The following is a 14,633-nucleotide window of genomic DNA, read 5'->3' as shown; positions in this document are numbered from 1 at the left end:
GAGGGCAAAGGAGAACTGCTCCCTAGGGCTTTGTAGATTGCAAATCTTCATGGGCTAGACAGCCTCTTCTTTTTCCAGGGGAGACCAGTGGATTAGAACTGCTGACCTTCCAGTTAGCGGGCAAACACATAACCTACTACACCATCAGGACCCCTTATGTTCCAGCCAGGGATCTAGAATTTACATGATCTCTGATAAAATGAAGTAAAACTGGCCTTTTCCTTTGCTTTCTTGCTAAGTGACTAAACAGGTACGTAGGTGATGGTCAAGAGAAAAATAAAATAACTTAAAAAGAGATTTTTATTTCAGGACAATAACGAACAGCACATTGGGTAGGATAGCAACCAAACAAGAAAGCCTATTCGTGTGTGAATCTTTGTTCAGTTTTGAACAAAAGCTTACATACAAAAGGAAGGCAATCCACAAATCTGACTTGGTAAAATTATTTAGCCTTTCTGAGCCTTGGTCTTTTACTCTACAAAATGACTTTCACAACACCTATCGTTTGAAAGGAGCCCTGGTGGTGTAGTGGTTATCTGCTGGGCTGCTAACCACAAGGTCAGCAGTTCTGAAACCACCAGCTGCTCCGTGGGAGAAAGACATTAAGAGTTACTGTCCTGGAAATCCAGAGGCAGTTCTACACTGCTCTATAGCAGGGGTCCTCAAACTTTTTACACAGGGGACCAGTTCACTGTCCCTCAGATCCGATGGAGGGCCGGACTCTAGTTTTAAAAAAAATCCATGAACAAATTCCTACGCACACTGCACAGAGCTTTGAACTCACTCAGGGGCACCTCAGAAGAATGGCCTGGCAATCCGCTTCTGGAAGGTTGCAGCCTTCAGAAGTCTTGGGAGCACATCTTCCCTGCATACCTGGCACTGCTGTGAGGCCGGAGCGACTCCAGGACCATGGATCTGTTAGGGTGCAGAGACTCTGCCGTGGACCTAGGGTGTCCGAACTCGTTTCGCTGGGCCTTGTGAGTTTCCCGCCTTTGACGGGAGGCAGCCCTGTGGCTTAATGTCAAACACTTGTGTTCTCCTTCTCCGACGGGTTCCTGCTTTCTGCAGGCTCCAGCACGCACAGGTTTCACTGCTTTACCTTACATTCCTTCCTCTCGCAATGGTCTCTCAAGTGACTTTCACCTGGCAGGCACCAGGGTTGGGGTAAGAGTAGATTTTATTAAGAAAATTCATAGAGACCCCCTCCCTCCCCGACGTCCATGAACCCCTCAGCCCACAGAGAAGCCTGCTGGGGCGCAGTGCCGCTGGCCCCAGCCTGTGACCGGGTTGTGGAGCACCTTGCCTCCTCCTCCTCCTCTTCCTCTTCCTCCTCCTCCTCTTTCTCTCCTCCTCCTCCTCTCCTCCTCCTCCTCCTCTCCTCCTCCTCTTTTCCTCCTCCTCGGGCCTCCTGGGCAAGCTGCCTTCTCAGAGTCTGTTGCCAGGCGGGTTTAGTGTGGGGCGCCAGCTGTTTCCATGAACAGCCTGTGTAAACCAGGCACCCAGATGCCGCAGTCCACCCAGTAAGGGAGAGAAGTCACTGGCCCGGTTGGAAGCTGGGCTTGGTATATAGCTCAGCTATTGGGAGAAGGAGGCAGCCCTGCCTCCTCTACATTGTCCCAGCTGACTTGGTGAACAGGCAACCCTGGTCAGCTCCTGGGATCAGTGCCAGACCGCCGGTACACACCTAAAGACACATACCTGCTTCTAAAAAACACTGTGAAACCAGCCTGGAAAGCCAAATTTTACAATATCCCAACACCCACAGCCAGGAGAGAGAGCACATCTCTCAGCCCAATCTCCAGGGATAGATGCTAACAGAAGCAGTTTCCTAGAATAAGCAAAAGGCTAGCGGGATGGGGATTAACTTAGGGCACAGCAGAGATCAAAGAGAATTAGAAATAAATGCCTTACTCATTAAAACAACACAGGCAAAGAGTGCTCATTTCATCTCCTAAAGTAAAAGGAAGATTGATTTAGCCCAATAAGGGCTGAAATATTACAAGACTGTGATAATTTTATTCGTTTTAATCTTCAGAGAGTTAATATATTAGTCTGCTTTGGATAATGATGATTTTAAAAAAAAGATAAAGTAAAGGAAAAATGTGTCTATGTGAGAAATTGAGGAAAATTATAAATGATGTTTGCCAAAGCCTCCAGAGTCACTCTCCTTAGATGTTAAGGTCGGACTGGGCCCAAGTTGTTCCCGACAGCCCTCTGCCCTCCGGCATACCCGTGGACTGGATTTGGGTTTTGCAATCACGTGACTAAGTAGCCCTGGCGGTGCAGTGGTTAAGGGCTCACTGGCTAATCCAGTCTGGCGGTTTAACACCCACCAACTGCTAGGCAGACCATCACCTCAAACTCACGGCCACTGAGTTGGTTCCGACTCACAGCAACCCTGTAGGACAGGGCAGAACTGCCCCTGGGTTTCCAAGACAGTCACCCCTTACGGAAAAGAAAGCCTGGTCTTATTCCCCGGCAGAGCGGATGGTAGCTTCAATCTTCTGACCTTGCGGTTAGCAGTCCGACGAGCAAGCACTATGCCCACAGGGCTCCTACCCGGCCGACAGGATTGCTAGGCTTGGATTTGACTCAACAGCAGCAGGTGTGGTAATGCCTGGTTTATCATCAACAGTCCTAGGCTAAATGTCGAGGAAGAGCAGACCAGAAGAGTCAAACATTAGAGAAACGGAACCAGCCGATGGATGTACACAAGCGGCCAAGGTGACTGGAAACTGACTCAGTCTTCCTGCCTTCTGCCTTCTGTTCCCAGGTCTATCCCCGGCCTCATCCACCCGCTGCAGCAATGCACGGCAAAAGGTTCTTTGGGATTGTGTCTTCCTGAATCCAAGGCCAGAGGGAACCCCGCTGAGAACTGCTGAGGACTTCCTTTAAGTGGACTTGAGCTCTAATAACAACCCACCTCCTCCGAGCTGTCCCCTCTCCCCACTGTGTGAGGACCACAGCGCACGAGCTTGGTCGCGCCTCCTCCGCTGGCGTTCACTTCAACCTCCCACAGACTGGCTCTGGGGCAGCTGCTCCCTTGAGCCAGTGTTGAGTTAAATAAGAATATAACCTCAATGGTTTCATTCACCTCAATGGGAAGCATTTCACAGTTTGTTAAGTTAAAATAAATAGCTTGATATTTTGCACCACATTCGGCGCATTTGCTTTTAAAGTTTCACATCTAATGTGAAAGTGCTGACAACGTGTGTCACCAGTTTAATGTTTAAATTGTGATCTAATGGTGGGAAGTGGCTTCCAAAGTGACTTTAATAACCCTGTTGCAATTCCAAATAAAAGGTAAACACAGAGCAGTCATGAGTAACTATCCACAAGGCATCTGTGTCACAAATGCAAGAGATCAACGAGGGTGAGACCGTAAAATTAGCATTCTTACTGGCAGGCTCTCAAATTTTGAGCAAATCATTAATTGTAGGGGAATGGCCAACCCCCCACAACTAATCGAGGGTTTGATAGGTGCCATTGTATGGTTGAGATATATAAAGATTATAATCAAGTCATAGAGAGCATGAGAGAGGAGAGATTGAAATAATGTAGTCAGACACATTTCATGGTAGCATGCTCACCTCAGCCCCGGTTGGTGGTCCACGTGGAGATGGGAGGCCAGAGGGCAGGAGAGAGGGGGAGAGGATGGAGGACAAGGGGAAAGGGAACAGGGGAGAGAGGACCGGAGAGGAGAGGCCAATGGGGATCTTTAATGCTCACCCAGGTTTATATATCTTTAGGAGGCAGGCAAGGCCCCTAATTACAGGTTCGGAAAGGAGAAGCCAATGGGGATCTTTATTGCTCACCCAGGCTTATATATCTTTAGGGGGCAGGCAAGCCCCCTAATTACAGGTAAAGACATACATCACAGGAAGGGGTTGCACTATAGGTGATACAGCAACGAGAGGGGGACAATCTAGGGATATACACACACTAGCAAGAGGAGGGAATGAGTACACATGTGACATGGGTGGATCCTAGATTCAGGATGGCAGCCTAACTTTGGATGTCCCTGAGCAGTTTTGACCTGTTCTCTGGATCTCCATAGAAACTCTTATCAGTAGGATATAAACCCCACCAACAGGGACCAGACTGATGGCCGCAAGCCTTTAGGGAGAAGTAACCCATTGTCCTTAACAGCAGGAGCGGGCCCTACTTGTGGTGGGGCCAGACAGTGGTCTGGCAACTGACTGCCTTCAGGGAGAATGTCTCCAAGCGTCTGACCTCCACATGCTGGCAAACAGCCTCTAATGTTCCTCATGTCTTTGCGGGAGGCAAAGCTGGGGAAACGTCTCTTTATAATTCCACAACGAATGAAATTGCTTCTTGCATGAAGGAAACATGTATGCATATTGTAAACATGACCAAGTCCAGCACAGCCGGGTATTATGATTATACGCCTCCATGTAACACACGGAGGAGGCCACGGCTATTGGTCTAGGTGTAGAATGAACAGCATGAACTGGTTGGAGTATCAGGTATCCCTATCACACACTTACATAGTTCTCTGAGTGTTCCATTAACCCATTAGCAAACTCAAAAAACTCACTAACAGCGAGTTAATTTCGGCTTGCAGAGACCCAATGGGACAGGGCTGTAAACCTTTCGGAGACTGTAAACCTTTACAGGAGCAGAAAGCTCCATCTTTCTCCAATGGAGAAACGGTTGGCCTTCTTCTGGTCAACACATTCATCTCTATGAGACCAGAGGTCCAGGACCAGGGGGCACGAAATCCACATGTATATTTTAAATGTTTACTAGTTCGGGAATGGAAAATAACCAATTTTATAGTAAACTTAACCAAGCTCATTCAGATATAAGACTGAATACCGTTTTCTGTCTCTCTCTCTCTCTGGATAGAGGACTTCAAAAACTATCATAATGATTTTCCAAGGACAGCCAGGCATGTTATTTTTTATCTTGATGACATAGTTAACAAGGATTGTGTCTTTCCTCTGAGGGTGTAGTGGGTTGTGCATTGAGCTGCTCACTTCAAGGTCGGTCAGAACCCACCAAGGGCTCTCAGGAAAGATGACGAGACTGATACTAGAAAGGTTTGAAGTCCATGGTCACGATGAGTTGGTCAACTCAATGGCAGTGGATTTTTAAAATTCATTATTTCATCCAATTCAAAACAATTACCATATATGGTTTGGTCATACAGCACAGCCGGTGTGATCAGGAAACGACTATGAAATTATCAGCTAATTGATTACACACTGAGTGCACTTGCACCTATTAAAGGAAGCTGTGGGAAATATGTATGAAGTGTAAGTTTGGTCTTTACCTTCAAATAAATTAAATTCTTGTTGAAAAACTAAAGCTGATATTTGAAAGAAAACGCACTGTCAAAAACATAATGGCTTAGAGGTAAAGCAATGAGTATCATAATTTATTTTAAAAATAAACTTTAGCTCAGCAAATCAGCCAATAAACATTTGAGGTAGTTAGTTTATTGTGCCAACCTGGCTGATAAATACATGTAGGGTTAATTGAAGGGTGGAGGGATAAATGGCTCGGTGAGCCTCACCTTTCTGGTTCTTGGGTCTCTTGCTTTGTGATGGTCGGACTAGGGTGCAGCTGCCTTAGTCAGTTCCCTGCTTCAGCTAGCAAGGCTCACTTCCTGCAAGACATCCCTGAGGAAAAACTACATGGACCTACCGTGATGAAGCCCTGGGTGCTGGAGCAGCCATGTGGAGACCCCTGCCAGTGCTGAGATGTTTACACATTCATGGATTTGGCTTTCCTCCTGCAGTTGGTATCATAGTGTGCGTTTTGTGAGATGGAGGAGGATTTTGTGGATTGGTGTTGGACATGTGGGTTAATTTTGGACTTGTGGGTTTAGGCAACACTGGGTTGGGATGTTTTCTTGATATGCACTGATATGCACTTACCATTTATATAAAACTCTCTTATGCATATGAGTTTCTGTAGATTTGTTCCTCTAAAGTACCTAGACTAATGCAACGTGTTTATAGTGCTAAAACAATAATGTTAAAACAACTCTAACAAAATGAAAAAATTTCACGATTAAGGTGTTTAGTATGCTCTGTAAGCCAACCCAGAATTACCTCTCTAGCAATGGTTCTCATGAACTTTTATCTGCCCGGGATGCTGTGTACTCTAGCCTAACTGTAATACTCCCTGTTTCCCAAAGCATACATTTCTCATGTTCTTCCTTTCCGTTTATATCCAGTACATACTACCCTCTCCCATTTCCCAATCTAAACATTTCCAGGTGAAGTGAGATTGTTGGGTGTCCTCGTGTCCAGTCCCATGGATTGGGATCCCATGCGACAAGGCAGAGCTGCCCCAGAGGGTTGTCTTGGTTTTCATCCTTAGGGCAGCAGATCTGGAGGTCTTTTTCCACAGAGCCAGTGGGTAGGTTGGACCTGCCTCCCTTTTGGCTGGCAGCCAAGCATTGAGCATGGCTCAGCCAGGGAGAGCTCTTTGTAGTAAGCAGATTTGTATTTGTTACTATTTATGTTGTCTTCTTCTAAATATATTTCCCAGTTTCCTTTGGACTACATGAGGCCATGTTTTTGAGTCCCCCCCCCCAAAAAAAACCCAGTGTAAATAAAAGCGAGGGTGGGGAGGAAAGGGGGAACCAATTATAAGGATCTACATATAACCTCTTCCCTGGGGGATGGACAACAGAAAAGTGGGTGAAGGGAGATGTCAGGCATATTTTATATGACAAAATAATAATTTATAAATTATCAAGGGTCCATGAAGGAAGGGGGAGCGGGGAGGGAGGAGGATAGAATGAGGAGCTGATGCCAAGGACTTAAGTGGAGAGCAAATATCTTGAGAATGATGAGGGCAACAGACGTACAGATGTGCTTTACACAACTGATGTATGTATGGATTGTGATAACAGTGGTATGAGCCCCCCCAATTATTATTTTTAATTGATGGAGGCCATTGATTGTGCTGGCCCATCATTCCTTCCATCTGTAGACTACTTATTCCAAGCATCTAGAAGATGGTTACCCAGTAAGTACAAAGTATCCTGGGTTCTTGAACCACTCTATGGAGCAGAATCTCCTATCATGCTGCTGTCTAAGCTTGGTGCTTTCCTTGGGATAAGTCTGAGCAGAAACTCCCCAAGGTGTCTTAAGTCACCGAGACTTGGGAAGTTATGTGTCATAGCAGCTTGCTTTGGCACTTCAATGAAGACACCTGTTTATCTTAGTCACCGATCAAAGTTTCCTCTTTCACAAAGTCTTTTCCACGCTCAGGCAGAATTAATCGCCCTCTCCATTGTGTTCCCAGAGAAATTATTATGTTTTCGTTATTATTTATTTCTGTCTAAACCACAAACTAGCTTGTGAGTTCTCTGAAGGTAGATACGTTATTTTATTAAGCTATGAATCCTTAACCTTTAACCTCCAGTAGATGCTCAGTAAGTGTTTATTGAAGACTATTGAGTTAATGATGTTACTTAAGAATGTTGTATTGATTTATGAGTGAGGTTATATATGAATTTTATTGAGAATGCATGAAAACACTTTTTTTTTTAATGGTGGGTAAGAAATAACTCCTGTTAGACTCAGTGATGCATCCACTTACACTTGGATGCCATGTTTAAATAATAGCACTCTCGTGGGTAAACTAGAGCATTTTTCCTTCCCCTTGATGACACGTCACAATGAAACTCATCAAAATAAACCCTCTCCACGTAGTCTCGTAAGCGACAGGCTGCTGGTACACACTTAGGAGCCGCTGTGATGTTCAGAGTGGTTTCATTTTTCTTGTTGACAAAGTAGAGCAGACTGGGGGATGGATACCTCTGGTACCATTCCAGGATAATTGTTTGGAACGGAATTGAAACGGATCCTTACATGAAATGTTCACACAATCCAGAAAATATGCAGGGGTTCCACTTTCAGTCTGTGATATCAAAAATTGCATCAAGAAGATGCTTATGTTTCTGAGGAGTCTGTGAGTTAACCACACCCTCCTCCTTCCCCAAATGTCACCGCACCGCGTGGCTTCCCGAGGGCTCCCATGGGCACACTCACATGCACACACAGAGACTAAGATTGGATGAAGTCCTGGCCTTAACTCAAGAAAGAGACCGTGTATCTTGGTGATGCTGCTACGAGTTTCAGGGTTCAGCGCAAAGGCAGGTGGTTGTTAGCACACTGTCCATTCAAGGTAGGGTCTCGTAGATCTGAGAAACACAATTCTTTGGAAGCCACTGTCTTTTAATGTTCAGGGCTTATATCACGAAGCCAGGGGACCTCAGGCTAACATTGCATTTTCTTGATTATTGAACCAAGATCAGCAAGAGGAAGGTCCCTTCTTCATGTAGGGGAAGAGGGAAGTGGAGGAGAGGCAGCAGTGGAGGGTGGAAAACCTAGTTGCCCTTAATGGTATTTGTGCATGCTAGTATTTGGGGAAGCCCCTTCTCCAAGTAGACTAGCCTCATTCCGATGGACACTCTTTGAACTAGTCAGCTGTTGCATGAGCTTGGGCCGAGAGCCATCATCAAAAATCCATTTCCCAACATGCAAAAAAAAAAAGATGCCACCATTTATTTAGAGGAAAATGAGAATAATTTTCCTATTTACCAAATGAGAACTGCTTTCACGTTTTCCAAAATGCTACTACATTCAATTTTTCCCCACTTTAGGGTATAGGAACTGTTCTAGTGTTTCAAACCTAACCCTAACCCTCCCCACCCCATCCCACCAGAAAACCAAACACATTAACACGGAGAGGAATCGGATGCACAGTCTCTCTATAGGGCTGGGCAGAGTCACTATATAGGGCTGGGCACAGTCACTCTATAGGGCTGGGCACAGTCACTCTATAGGGCTGAGCAGAGTCACTCTATAGGGCTGGGCACAGTCACTCTATAGGGCTGGGCACAGTCACTCTATAGGGCTGAGCAGAGTCACTCTATAGGGCTGGGCACAGTCACTCTATAGGGCTGGGCAGAGTCACTCTATAGAGCTGGGCACAGTCACTCTATAGGGTTGGGCACAGTCAGTCTATAGGGCTGGGCACAGTCACTCTATAGGGCTGGGCACAGTCACTCTATAGGCTGGGCACAGTCAGTCTATAGGGCTGGGCAGTCACTCTATAGGGCTAGGCACAGTCACTCTATAGGCTGGGCACAGTCACTCTATAGGGCTGGGCACACTCACTCTATAGGGCTGGGCACACTCACTCTATAGGGCTGGGCACACTCACTCTATAGGGCTGGGCACAGTCACTCTATAGGGCTGGGCAGAGTCACTCTATAGAGCTGGGCACAGTCACTCTATAGGGTTGGGCACAGTCAGTCTATAGGGCTGGGCACAGTCACTCTATAGGGCTGGGCACAGTCACTCTATAGGCTGGGCACAGTCAGTCTATAGGGCTGGGCAGTCACTCTATAGGGCTAGGCACAGTCACTCTATAGGCTGGGCACAGTCACTCTATAGGGCTGGGCACACTCACTCTATAGGGCTGGGCACACTCACTCTATAGGGCTGGGCACACTCACTCTATAGGGCTGGGCACACTCACTCTATAGGGCTGGGCACAGTCACTCTATAGGGCTGGGCAGAGCCGCCCCATAGGGTTTTAAGGCTTTCATCATTACAGAAGCAGACGCCTACACCTCTCTCTCCCCAGGAGTGGCTGGTGAGTTTGAACTACCAACCTTTTATTGGGAGCCAAGTGCTTTCACTACGGAGCCATCAGGACTCCAGTCCAAACACAGTGATGATTTTAGAAAGTGCTCAAGAAAAGGAAGAAAGAAGAAAGAGAGAAAGACAACACAAGGAAAGCAAGGGTCTTCAGAGGTGATTTGCCTGTTAAAAAGCTCCGGGCAGGAAGTGCACGCCTGCTACTGGGAGGCTTGGTAATGCAAGTAGTTAGAGCACTTAAAAACCTGTGAGAAGCTTCAGCCTTTCGTTGTTTTAGAACTATGAAATATCTCGCAACTGCTCTCTCTCAATGCCTTATGTGATAAACGCTTTCCTTTCCCAAGGCAAGGAGGGCAAAGACCGTGGCGTCACGCTTTACAGTACCAGCAGGGCCAGTAATGGCATAGCAGTTTCTAGGAGGAAGCTCACAAACAGCAACAGATTTATGTTGTCTCCCATGGAAAGAAGAAACAAGAAGAGTGTCCTGGCGATGATTTCCTTAGCACAAACAAGGGAAGCAGTGCCAAGCCCCCGCCTCATGCAACCAGGCCTTGCTCCCTCCCCCGCAGGTGGCTACATTTCCACCACCAGGGTTCCAGGCTCTGGGGCTGTTCACTGTGAACCTTTCCTTGTGGCTGCTGCTTGGCAGCTGGGCCTGGGGCTTCTGGGTTCTGCTGCCACGTCTGTAACTCCATGGAGAGACGAACAAACTCCTCACAGCTGGACCAAGAGCAGCATCATCAGGATAAACGGAGAAAAGGCGCAAGTTGGCACGGATGTCGCCTTGCTCGAATCCACATCAGTGCTCGTGGAAGCAGCAGTCAGGGGCTCACAGGGCGCATGGCATGGGGTAACTCTGTTGCATAAGACCTCGTGAAAGCATTGAAAAGCAAGGTGGTTACTTTGAACACTAAGGTGCGCTTGACCCCAAGTCACAGTATTTTGAGTCACGCCCTGTGCAGGTGAAAGCTGGACATGGACTAAGGAAGCGCAAAGAAGAATCAGTGCATCTTAATTCTGGAGTTGGCGAAGAAGATGGAAAGTACCAGACTGCCCCAAAGAACAAACACATCTGACTTGGAAGAAGAACAGCCAGAATGTCCCTTAGAGGCCAGGATGGCCTCTACTTCACGTCTCTTGTACTTTGGACATGTCGTCAGGAGAGTCCAGGCCCTGGAGAAGGACATCAAGCTTGATAAAGCAGAGGGGCAGCGAAAGAGAGGAAGGCCCTCAGCGAGCTGCACGGACACCGCAGCTGCAACAATGGCTCATAAGAACAATCCCGAGGATGGCAAAACCGACCGCACCTACCAACAACCCCCTGCCACTTAGAAATGGGGGAGGTGACAGCTGACGAGGCCCGATGCTGCCTGGGTTTCCAGGGAGTTAACTCCCTGAGGGCCAACTCAGGCAAAACTCCTTCACCTCTCCCTACAACATTCTCTGATGTGGTTCTTCCTGCAGCCTCACGGGAAAGGTCCACATGCCACGTGGATGCAGCTGCCACGCCTCCAGCCCTGCCCCTCCTTGCTCTCGTGAACCAGTGAGTAACCAGCAGATCACATCACATCACAATGCTTCCCCTCCTCGGGTGCCTCCTGTCCAATGTCGTCGCTGCATTGACCTGGATTTACAGGTCTCAAATAAAGTATTAACTCTTCCATGTTTGCCTCAGGCCCAGTCTCTAGAAAATCCTTGTGGGGCACCTAACTGGGGATCAACTCACGAAAAGAGCTCCTTGCCTTGCATATTGGAACTCATCTAGAAACTTGCAGTATTGACTAAAGTTTCCCTGCATAATTGCACTGTTTTTGGTTAGGTGCATGGTGCTTTACCTAGTAGAGGTTTTCCCGCCAGAATGAAACCAGCTAGGAGACCAACCCACCCCAGGAGATCAAAAGGGCAGCATGTGCCAGGGTGCAGCTCAGCAGGCAGGCAGGGACCAGCGAGGACGTGGGAAGAGTGCTGGCTGTTCGTGGTGGGGATTGGCATCGAGATCACCAAACAAAATGCTTCTGAATTGTCGAGTGGAAAACCACCGTGTTCTCTAAACTTCCACCCAATCACAGAAGCAACAAAAGATCAAGAGCAATGAGCGCCCCAATAATAATGGGAAGGGTGGTGATGAGGTGGGGTGGGGGGTGTAGTTGTTAGGTGCCGACCCAGTGTACAACAGAGCAGCACAAGCCTGGTCCTGCGCCGTCCACTGTTGAAGCCACTGTGTCCACCCACATCATTGGGGGCCTTCTTCTCTTTCACGGCCCCTCTCTTTAACAAGTGTGGTGTCCTTCTCCAAGGCCTGGTCCCTCCAGACAAACTGTCCCAAGCCCATGAGACGCAGTCTCCTTAGCCATCCCCCTCAGGAGCACTTTACGGAGTACACTGATCAGCCAGAAGTGGGGAGAGTTGATATTTCTGCAGTTGCCACCGAGACGAGACGCTGCTCCGTCGGTTCACAAAGGGGGGGCCAGAGGAAGCAGCATGCCAGGTCTCTTTGAGGAGTTGCCTGCAGGACTTGTACCACCCCCTCAATCAAAAGTTACCCGAGGACAGGAACAGCCATATTCACCCCGTTAGAGTCTAGCACACAACAGGGTGCATCAAACATATTTTTCATGGAAATAGAAGCTTCGAGAGGACAATCTTCAAGACTTCGAGTTTGGGGAAAAAAATGTAGGGCTAGATGTTTCTTTCAAGTCTTTGTGTTTCATTAAGCAACTAAATGAGAGCGCACAGCAGGATAGGGTAGTTGAGAAATGTCCAGACGCCTGGGGATAAGTCCTGCCTCTACTGCAGACTGGCTATGTGACCTTGGCCAAGTTACTTTGTTTCTTTGTGGCCCAGGTTCCTCACCTGTTAAGAAGGGCCATTTTGTTACCTTGTGTATGGAATGGGTAAGAGAAACAGAAGAGTTGATGTTTGTACAGCACTTAGGGTAGGACGCTTAGGGAACGGACTAAGATGATGTTAAAATTTGGGTCTTCATGTTTCTGTCTTTTTCCATATCAGTCACCTTTTCTGAACGGTTTGTAAAACTTGTAAAAACTTTCTGGTGACTTCCACTTGCTTAGTTTCGGATGGGCTTTACTCAAGATTTAAAGTCAAGGTATATTAGTCAAGAGGGAGATTCTAGACCACAGGCAATTCAACTAGCCTGGAGGAAGCTCCGGCTGCACAACTGTGCCAACGGGTTCCTCCCCGCTGGTTAGAGCAGGCGGATGCCAAAGTCGTGGTCCGAGGAGCTGGCAGTGACAGGGGAGGGGGCTGAAAGCCTGAAGAATGTCCTCGGGCTTCCTTTGCTAGTCTCACTTTCCTGTTTTCAGTCTGCGCTGTGCAACTCCAAACCTGCACCTCCACGCCAGACAACGGAGGCAATACCCGCTGCATCCAGCTTCTCAGACCCCACAAGCACCAACCGGGGCATCAGAAGTAAGGGAGGCAGGTCCCTGCCATCCGGGAGCTCACACGTATTGGAAGGAGACGGACGTGCAAAGGAACAACTGGAAATGCCTTGGTGAGGGCACAGCCACGGTGCAGTGGCAAAACAGATGGATTCTGCCCTGGGGATCAGCTTTATTAAAGCATCTAGCACATTAATAAACAACACCAGTCGATGCCACTCCATCACTCCCTGAGCCTGTGTGTTTAGTTTATGAAGCGCTTACCAGGGGCTGTTGAGCTGAAAGAACAGAGAGCAGTGACTGATTGGCATCTTCTAGAATATTCTATTTACACGAGCCATGCTCCTGTAATTTGTCCTGTTAATGAGAAATGCATATAAAACTGGTACAAGAGACTTTTTGTTTGTTTAAATTGTTGCGTTAAAATGGGATCATTTGGTGCCCACTGCTAAGACAATCCCTGCCACTGCCCTCTGAGCCGGACCTAACACGTTTTGTTTTCCTTTGTGCTTCTGCCGTCAGATTTGGAAGTGGGCCCCTCACTTGCAAAGCCCACTGAAGGCAACTCAGCAACCGGTCATTTTTCTCTGGACCAGCAACCCCTGCCATCTTTCTTGTCCCCAAACTTCTCTCAAACCAACTAGCACCTAGAGGCTCGAATCCCAGCTCCTTCAACTCATGCACAAGCGACGTCGCCTTAAAAAAAAAAGGACAAAAAAGGAGCTCGACGCCAGAATTGTTTTGTGTCATGAGATGACAAACATCTACCAGCTTGGCCAAAGTCAATGCTCATTCCCCAGGGCCCAGCTTGACAAGGAAAAAGAATGAAGTGGAAGAAAACGAGAGGCCTGCCAGTCTGACTGCTAAATGTCAGCTATTTTGCAGTTTCTCCCACATGAGATATTCCTTTTGTACTGTGAGGACGATTACTGAAAAAAGCCTGACAACATAATAAAGCCACGGAAGACAAGCCCTTCATTACTGCTGCAGGAAATAAAACACAGATTAATGTCACCAAAGCACATGTCAGGGGGGATAATGATGATGTATACAAACGAATCTTCTCATCCTGGACAAAGAACTTAAGTGCCACCTAAAACGGAATAATAATTATCTACAAATCACCAATGACAATGCCATCTGCTAAGCATGCATTATGCGCTCACAGTTTCAAAGAGTTTGTTTTGTATTTTTCCCTGGAAATTCTCTGAAAGTCTTCCCACTTTGATTCAAGTGACACAAATTATAAAGTGGCACAGCAAGCACTTCCATTGCCTAACAAGGCAACTGCAGCCTGCCACGGAGGCAATGGGGCATCACGCCTCCCCATACCAGTCCTTGTGCCAAGAGGTCTGTGCAGCTGGGACAAGAGAGCCAAGTGTGATCTGGACCGCGCAGAGGGGCCATTTGGCTGTCCAAAGCAAGACTGGCCATAAATAAATAATCCTTTGGAAAAGGGGTTCTATTTGTGTTTCTGGCCACAGAGAAAAAATGGGCACAGAGTGAAAATAAAAGGGAAAGAGCCAGAGGCCAAGAGCTGACCAATACAAGAGTGTCAATCCGAGCTGAATATTAAAGATGA

At 47.4% G+C, this 14,633-nt stretch overlaps 1 protein-coding gene across 5 annotated transcripts in view; it reads right to left on the bottom strand.

Moving 5' to 3' along the window:
• The window catches only part of GRIP1 (glutamate receptor interacting protein 1), a 477,907-nt gene that overhangs the window by 407,871 nt on the left and 55,403 nt on the right, over positions 1 to 14,633 (bottom strand). The window lies entirely within an intron of this gene.

The sequence above is a fragment of the Tenrec ecaudatus genome, chromosome 6 (genome assembly GCF_050624435.1).
Source record: "Tenrec ecaudatus isolate mTenEca1 chromosome 6, mTenEca1.hap1, whole genome shotgun sequence".
NCBI lineage: Eukaryota > Metazoa > Chordata > Mammalia > Afrosoricida > Tenrecidae > Tenrec > Tenrec ecaudatus.
This window is presented reverse-complemented; position numbering and strand designations above follow the sequence as displayed.